We start from the raw sequence: 10037 nt of genomic DNA, 5'->3' as shown, positions 1-10037 counted from the left end.
TAGAATCATAGACATCTGTGTGTGGCGTGTGAGAGGACATAGAATCATACAATCATAGACATGTGTGTGTGGAGTGTGAGAGGACATAGACTCAAACAATCATAGACATCTGTGTCTGGTGTGTGAGAGGACATAGAATCATAGAATCATAGACATCTGTGTGTGGCGTGTGAGAGGACATAGAATCATACAATCATCGACATCTGTGTGTGGAGTGTGAGAGGACATAGAATCATAGAATCATAGACATCTGTGTGTGGCGTGTGAGAGGACATAGAATCATACAATTATAGACATCTGTGTGTGGCGTGTGAGAGGACATAGAATCATACAATCATAGACATCTGTGTGTGGCGTGTGAGAGGACATAGAATCATACAATCATAGACATCTGTGTGTGGCGTGTGAGAGGACATAGAATCATACAATTATAGACATCTGTGTGTGGCGTGTGAGAGGAAATAGAATCATACAATCATAGACATCTGTGTGTGGAGTGTGAGAGGACATAGAATCATACAATCATAGACATCTGTGTGTGGCGTGTGAGAGGACATAGAATCATACAATCATAGACATCTGTGTGTGGAGTGTGAGAGGACATAGAATCATACAATCATAGACATCTGTGTGTGGCGTGTGAGAGGACATAGAATCATACAATCATAGACATCGGTGTGTGGCGTGTGAGAGGACATAGAATCATACAATCATAGACATCTGTGTGTGGAGTGTGAGAGGACATAGAATCATACAATCATAGACATCTGTGTGTGGCGTGTGAGAGGACACAGAATCATACAATCATAGACATCTGTGTGTTGTGTGTGAGAGGACATAGAATCATACAATCATAGACATCTGTGTGTGGCGTGTGAGAGGATATAGAATCAAAGAATCATAGACATCTGTGTGTGGCGTGTGAGAGGACATAGAATCATACAATCATAGACATCTGTGTGTGGCGTGTGAGAGGACATAGAATCATACAATTATAGACATCTGTGTGTGGAGTGTGAGAGGACATAGAATCATACAATTATAGACATCTGTGTGTGGCGTGTGAGAGGACATAGAATCATACAATCATAGACATCTGTGTGTGGCGTGTGAGAGGACATAGAATCATACAATTATAGACACCTGTGTGGGAATTGTGAGAGGACATAGAATCATACACTCATAGACATCTGTGTGTGGCGTGTGAGAGGACATAGAATCATACAATTATAGACATCTGTGTGTGGAGTGAGAGAGGACAGAGAATCATACAATCATAGACATCTGTGTGTGGCGTGTGAGAGGACATAGAATCATACAATCATAGACATCTGTGTGTGGCGTGTGAGAGGACATAGAATCATACAATCATAGACATCTGTGTGTGGTGTGAGAGGACACAGAATCAAACAGAGACATCTGTGTGTGGAGTGTGAGAGGACATAGAATCATACAATCATAGACATCTGTGTGTGGAGTGTGAGAGGACATAGAATCATAGAATCATAGACATCTGTGTGTGGCATGTGAGAGGACATAGAATCATACAATTATGGACATCTGTGTGTGGCGTGTGAGAGGACATAGAATCATAGAATCATAGACATCTGTGTGTGGCGTGTGAGAGGACATAGAATCATACAATCATAGACATCTGTGTGTTGCATGTGAGAGGACATAGAATCATACAATTATAGACATCTGTGTGTGGCGTGTGAGAGGACATAGAATCATACAATCATAAACATCTGTGTGTGGAGTGTGAGAGGACACAGAATCATAGAATCATCGACATCTGTGTGTGGCGTGTGAGAGGACATAGAATCATACAGTCATAGACATCTGTGTGTGGAGTGTGAGAGGACATAGAATCATAGACATCTGTGTGTGGCGTGTGAGAGGACATAGAATCATACAATGAGAGACATCTGTGTGTGGAGTGTGAGAGGACATAGAATCATACAATGAGAGACATCTGTGTGTGGAGTGTGAGAGGACATAGAATCATTGAATCATAGACATCTGTGTGTGGAGTGTGAGAGGACATAGAATCATACAATCATCGACATCTGTGTGTGGCGTGTGAGAGGACATAGAATCATAGAATCATAGACATCTGTGTGTGGCATGTGAGAGGACATAGAATCATACAATCATAGACATCTGTGTGTGGCGTGTGAGAGGACATAGAATCATAGAATCATAGACATCTGTGTGTGGCATGTGAGAGGACATAGAATCATACAATCATAGACATCTGTGTGTGGAGTGGGAGAGGACATAGAATCATAGAATCACAGACATCTGTGTGTGGCGTGTGAGAGGACATAGAATCATACAATGAGAGACATCTGTGTGTGGAGTGTGAGAGGGCATAGAATCATACAATCATAGACATCTGTGTGTGGCGTGTGAGAGGACATAGAATCATACAATGAGAGACATCTGTGTGTGGAGTGTGAGAGAACATAGAATCATACAATCATAGACATCTGTGTGTGGCGTGTGAGAGGACATAGAATCATAGACATCTGTGTGTGGCGTGTGAGAGGGCAGAGAATCATAGAATCATAGACATCTGTGTGTGGAGTGTGAGAGGACATAGAATCATAGAATTATAGACATCTGTGTGTGGCGTGTGAGAGGACATAGAATCATACAATGAGAGACATCTGTGTGTGGAGTGTGTGAGGACATAGAATCATACAATCATAGACATCTGTGTGTGGCGTGTGAGAGGACATAGAATCATAGAATCATAGACATCTGTGTGTGGCGTGTGAGAGGACATAGAATCACAGACATCTGTGTGTGGCGTGTGAGAGGACATAGAATCATAGAATCATAGACATCTGTGTGTGGAGTGTGAGAGGACATAGAATCATACAATTATAAACATCTGTGTGTGGCGTGTGAGAGGACATAGAATCATACAATCATAGACATCTGTGTGTGGCATGTGAGAGGACATAGAATCATAGAATCATAGGCATCTGTGTGTGGCGTGTGAGAGGACATAGAATCATAGACATCTGTGTGTGGCGTGTGAGAGGACATAGAATCATACAATCATAGACATCTGTGTGTGGAGTGTGAGAGGACATAGAATCATACAATCATAGACATCTGTGTGTGGCGTGTGAGAGGACATAGAATCACACAATCATAGACATCTGTGTGTGGCGTGTGAGAGGACATAGAATCATACAATCATAGACATCTGTGTGTGGCGTGTGAGAGGACATAGAATCATAGAATCATAGACATCTGTGCGTGGCGTGTGAGAGGACATAGAATCATAGACATCTGTGTGTGGAGTGTGAGAGGACATAGAATCATAGACATCTGTGTGTGGAGTGTGAGAGGACATAGAATCATACAATCATAGACATCTGTGTGTGGCGTGTGAGAGGACATAGAATCATAGAATCATAGAGATCTGTGTGTGGCGTGTGAGAGGACATAGAATCATACAATCATAGACATCTGTGTGTGGCGTGTGAGAGGATATAGAATCATACAATTACAGACATCTGTGTGTGGCGTATGAGAGGACATAGAATCATACAATCATAGACATCTGTGTGTGGCGTGTGAGAGGACATAGAATCATAGAATCATAGACATCTGTGTGTGGAGTGTGAGAGGACATAGAATCATACAATTATAGACATCTGTGTGTGGAGTGTGAGAGGACATAGAATCATACAATTATAGACATCTGTGTGTGGCGTGTGAGAGGACATAGAATCATAGACATCTGTGTGTGGAGTGTGAGAGGGCATAGAATCATAGAATTATAGACATCTGTGTGTGGCGTGTGAGAGGACATAGAATCATAGACACCTGTGTGTGGAGTGTGAGAGGGCATAGAATCATAGAATCATAGACATCTGTGTGTGGCGTGTGAGAGGACATAGAATCATAGAATCATAGACATCTGTGTGTGGCATGTGAGAGGACATAGAATCATAGAATCATAGACATCTGTGTGTGGCGTGTGAGAGGACATAGAATCATACAATCATAGACATCTGTGTGTGGAGTGTGAGAGGACATAGAATCATAGAATCACAGACATCTGTGTGTGGCGTGTGAGAGGACATAGAATCATACAATGAGAGACATCTGTGTGTGGAGTGTGAGAGGGCATAGAATCATACAATCATAGACATCTGTGTGTGGCGTGTGAGAGGACATAGAATCATACAATGAGAGGCATCTGTGTGTGGAGTGTGAGAGGACATAGAATCATACAATCATAGACATCTGTGTGTGGCGTGTGAGAGGACATAGAATCATAGACATCTGTGTGTGGCGTGTGAGAGGACATAGAATCATAGAATCATAGACATCTGTGTGTGGAGTGTGAGAGGACATAGAATCATACAATCATAGACATCTGTGTGTGGCGTGTGAGAGGACATAGAATCATACAATCATAGACATCTGTGTGTGGCGTGTGAGAGGACATCGAAGCATAGAATCATAGACATCTGTGTGTGGCGTGTGAGAGGACATAGAATCATACAATCACAGAGATCTGTGTGTGGCGTGTGAGAGGACATAGAATCATACAATCATAGACATCTGTGTGTGGAGTGAGAGAGGACATCGAATCATAGAATCATAGACATCTGTGTGTGGCGTGTGAGAGGACATAGAATCATAGAATTATAGACATCTGTGTGTGGAGTGTGAGAGGACATAGAATCATACAATCAGAGACATCTGTGTGTGGCGTGTGAGAGGACATAGAATCATACAATTATAGACATCTGTGTGTGGCGTGTGAGAGGACATAGAATCATACAATCATAGACATCTGTGTGTGGAGTGTGAGAGGACATAGAATCATACAATTACAGACATCTGTGTGTGGCGTATGAGAGGACATAGAATAATACAATCATAGACATCTGTGTGTGGCGTGTGAGAGGACATAGAATCATAGAATCATAGACATCTGTGTGTGGCGTGTGAGGACATAGAATCATAGAATCATAGACATCTGGGTGTGGAGTGTGAGAGGACATAGAATCATACAATTATAGACATCTGTGTGTGGCGTGTGAGAGGACATAGAATCATAGAATCATAGACATCTGTGTGTGGCGTGTGAGAGGACATAGAATCATACAATTATAGACATCTGTGTGTGGAGTGTGAGAGGACATAGAATCATACAATTATAGACATCTGTGTGTGGCGTGTGAGAGGACATAGAATCATAGACATCTGTGTGTGGAGTGTGAGAGGGCATAGAATCATAGAATCATAGACATCTGTGTGTGGCGTGTGAGAGGACATAGAATCATAGAATCATAGACATCTGTGTGTGGAGTGTGAGAGGGCATAGAATCATAGAATCATAGACATCTGTGTGTGGCGTGTGAGAGGACATAGAATCATACAATCATAGACATCTGTGTGTGGAGTGTGAGAGGATATAGAATCATACAATCATAGACATCTGTGTGTGGAGTGTGAGAGGACATAGAATCATACAATCATAGACATCTGTGTGTAGCGTGTGAGAGGACATAGAATCATACAATTATAGACATCTGTGTGTGGCGTGTGAGAGGACATAGAATCATACAATCATAGACATCTGTGTGTGGCGTGTGAGAGGACATAGAATCATAGAATCATAGACATCTGTGTGTGGCGTGTGAGAGGATATAGAATCATAGAATCATAGACATCTGTGTGTGGCGTGTGAGAGGATATAGAATCATAGAATCATAGACATCTGTGTGTGGCGTGTGAGAGGACATAGAATCATACAATTATAGACATCTGTGTGTGGAGTGTGAGAGGACATAGAATCATACAATTATAGACATCTGTGTGTGGCGTGTGAGAGGACATAGAATCATAGAATCATAGACATCTGTGTGTGGCGTGTGAGAGGATATAGAATCATACAATCATAGACATCTGTTTGTGGAGTGTGAGAGGACATAGAATCATACAATCATAGACATCTGTGTGTGGCGTGTGAGAGGATATAGAATCATACAATCATAGACATCTGTGTGTGGCGTGTGAGAGGACATAGAATCATACAATTATAGACATCTGTGTGTGGAGTGTGAAAGGACATAGAATCATAGAATCACAGACATCTGTGTGTGGCGTGTGAGAGGACATAGAATCATAGACATCTGTGTGTGGCGTGTGAGAGGACATAGAATCATAGAATCATAGACATCTGTGTGTGGCGTGTGAGAGGATATAGAATCATAGAATCATAGACATCTGTGTGTGGCGTGTGAGAGGACATAGAATCATAGACATCTGTGTGTGGCGTGTGAGAGGATATAGAATCATAGACATCTGTGTGTGGCGTGTGAGAGGACATAGAATCATACAATCATAGACATCTGTGTGTGCAGTGTGAGAGGACATAGAATCATCGAATCATAGACATCTGTGTGTGGCGTGTGAGAGGACATAGAATCATACAATCCTAGACATCTGTGTGTGGAGTGTGAGAGGATATAGAATCATACAATCATAGACATCTGTGTGTGGCGTGTGAGAGGACATAGAATCATACAATTATAGACATCTGTGTGTGGCGTGTGAGAGGACATAGAATCATACAATCATAGACATCTGTGTGTGGCGTGTGAGAGGACATAGAATCATGGACATCTGTGTGTGGAGTGTGAGAGGACACAGAATCATAGACATCTGTGTGTGGCGTGTGAGAGGGCATAAAATCATACAATTATAGACATCTGTGTGTGGAGTGTGAGAGGACATAGAATCATACAATCATAGACATCTGTGTGTGGAGTGTGAGAGGACATAGAATCATAGACATTTATGGCACAGAAGGAGGCCATTCGGCCCACTGTGTCTGTGCCGGTCGAAAAAGAGCGATCCAGCCTAATCCCACTCGCCAGCTCTTGGTCTGTAGCCTTGGAGGTTACGGCACTTCAAGTGCATATCCAAGTACTTTTTAAATGTGATGAGGGCTTCTGCCTCTACCACCCTTTCAGGCAGTGAGTTCCAGACCCCCACCACCCTCTGGGTGAAAAAGGTTCCCCTCAACTCCCCTCTAATCCTTCTACCAATTACTTTAAAGCTATGCCCCCTAGTTATTAGCCTCTCTGCTAAAAGAACTAGGTCCTTCCGATCCACTCTATCTCGGCCCCTCAATTAAGTCTCTCCTCAGCCTCCTCTGTTCCAAAGAAAACAACCCCAGCCTATCCAATCTTTATGTATTCAGGTCATATATTTGTGTGTGTACGTGTGTATGCATGTGCGCGTGTGTGAGGGTGTGTGTGTGTGGTGTATGTGTGAGGGTATTGGGAGTATGTGTGTCAGTGTGTGTGAGGGTGTGGAGTGTATGTGTGTGACTGTGTGTGAGGATGTGGAGTGTATGTGTGTGACTGTGTGTGTGTTTGTGTGTGTACTGTGAGGGTATGATGGTGAGGATGTGAGTATGTATGTGTGAGGGTGTGTCTGTGTGTGTAGAGTGAATGTGTGTGTGTGAGGGTGTGGAGAGTATGTGTGTGACTGTGTGTGTGTGTTTGTGTGTGTACTGTGAGGGTATGATGGTGAGGATGTGAGTATGTATGTGTGAAGGTGTGTCTGTGTGTGTAGAGTGAATGTGTGTGTGTGAGGGTGTGGAGAGTATGTGTGTGTGTTTGTGTGTGTACTGTGAGGGTATGATGGTGAGGATGTGAGTATGTATGTGTGAAGGTGTGTCTGTGTGTGTAGAGTGAATGTGTGTGTGTGAGGGTGTGGAGAGTATGTGTGTGTGTTTGTGTGTGTACTGTGAGGGTATGATGGTGAGGATGTGAGTATGTATGTGTGAAGGTGTGTCTGTGTGTGTAGAGTGAATGTGTGTGTGTGAGGGTGTGGAGAGTATGTGTGTGACTGTGTGTGTGTGTGAGGGTGTGGAGAGTATGTGTGTAACTGCGTGTGACTGTGTGTGTGTAGTGTGAGAGTATGAGGGTGTGTGTGTAAGGGTGTGAGTATATATGTGTGAGGGTGTGTTTGTGTGTGTATGTATGGCTGTGTGTGTGCCTGAGTGTGTTTGTCTCTAAGAGGGCACTAACGGGATGCAAAGCAACTAGCGCCCGGGCGTGGCGCCGCCAACACCTCCCGCAAAATTGAGCGGGAGGTTAGCGGCGGTGGTAACCATTAGCGCCCCGCGGCACTGCACCGCCGGCGATGATGACATCGCTGTGCGCAGCACCCGGCTCGTGCCCCGGCCGCAATCTTTGGTAGCGCCCCCTGACTTACCTCCAGACGCTATGTCCAACGGGGTCAGGGGGACCTACCTGCGGCCGGGGCGGTGCTATTTAAAGGCGAGGTGCCGGGTGGCCATTTTTGTTGCTGGCCGCTGTAGTGTATGTAACGTTCCACCTTTAAGAGAACTATTTTAAGGGTTGCGCTACTTTATCTTGGCTACTGTATACTGTAATACCGGTGGTGACCACACCGGTATATAAGTGCTGTGTAAGGATTTATTGGGCAGATTCGCCCTGACCTTCGAATAGTAAAGTCCTGTTAAAGTTACTCTTGTAGTCTGTGTATTAATTCACCATATAACCCACAGACTTTACAGTGGCGACGAGTTCGATCTTACCCTGCGGCAGCGATACATCCGAAGCAGTTAACGAGCGTCGAGAGGAGGCACCCGCCCTCGTCATTCTGCTGAGAGAAGACTCGCGTCTGCAGAGCAAGGAAGAAGGAAGAATTCAGACACGAAGCCTTCCATCAGCAACAGGCAGTGATCGTCCCTTCTGCCACGGTGGTGAGTGAGCCGATCAGCCACGAGAAGCAAGTCGGCCACGTTGACTGTGAGTAGGGGGAAAATAAAAAAAAAAGAACGGAGGAAGGGCGGTGAACTCGACCACGGTCGGGGGGAAAGGAGCCGGACAGAAGTCGGGCCCAGAGGCGCTGAGACTGGGGCAGCGTGGGGCACGGAAGCCATGGTGCAAGCGGGAACGCAGCCGGTGTGAGAGACCGGGCTACCAGCGGGAACGCAGCCGGTGAGAGACCGGGCTACAAGCGGGCTGGGAGACGCAACAGCGTCGTGAGACAGCTCAACCGCGACCGGCGAAAGGCCGGGCAGCTACCGAGGCCGCGAGGTGCTGCAACCGGCATCGTAAGGCGCGGGAAGAAATAAAAATAAGAAACCGCGGAGAACTCAGCCGCAGCTGGGGGAGGAAAGGACCGGACTGCGAGAGGGCTGGGAGGCGCGATTGGAAGCCGCTGAGGGAGAGACAGAGCCCGAGCGAGCGGGAGAGACAGAGCCGAGCGAGGGAGACCGAGGAGGTTCAGCCAGCGGCTGGAACTGTTCGCCGTCAACGGGTTGTCCCCAGCGCCGGTTGCCCTGCCGAGAAAAGGGAACAAAGAACGCACTGAAGCCGGCGCGCAGGCTGCGAACCCCGAAAGCCAGCGGTCGTCGCCCGAGGGAAAAGCTTACCCCTCCCGCCAGTAGGTGGAGAAGAAGACAGGAGCGGGAAACCGCCATTTTGAAAGTGGGCGGGGAAGAAGACAAGCGCGGGAAACCGCCATTTTTGGAAGAAAAAAAGTTAAAGAAAAATGTCGTTGTTGTTTCTCAGGAAGATTGTGAAGATGCCTAAGCGTGGCAACATCAACGAATTCGATTCTGATGTGGAAGATTGGACCACGTATGTAGAACGCATCGAGATATATTGTAAGGTCAATAAGATAGCAAATTATGATAAAGCTCTAACCTTACTAAACTCAATGGGTGCGAAGACATACGGGTTATTGAAGCATCTTCTATCACCAGCTAAACCGGCGGATCAGTCTTTCGCTAATATTGTTGCTGTCCTGAAGGATCATGTGAACCCCACACCGCTGATGTTAGCGGAACGAGCTAAATTTTACGGGAGAACGCAACTAAAGGAGGAAAGCAACGCGGAGTACCTGGTTGAACTGCGTAGGCTAGCAAAAGACTGTCAGTTTGGGGTAAATCTGACAGAGGCACTGAGAGACAAGTTCGTGTGCGGGATGTCGAAGGAAGGAACACAAAAGCGACT

Source organism: Somniosus microcephalus, chromosome 6, assembly GCF_052327205.1.
Source record: "Somniosus microcephalus isolate GS21.2 chromosome 6, FLI_Smic_1.0, whole genome shotgun sequence".
NCBI classification, from domain to species: domain Eukaryota; kingdom Metazoa; phylum Chordata; class Chondrichthyes; order Squaliformes; family Somniosidae; genus Somniosus; species Somniosus microcephalus.
This window is presented reverse-complemented; position numbering follows the sequence as displayed.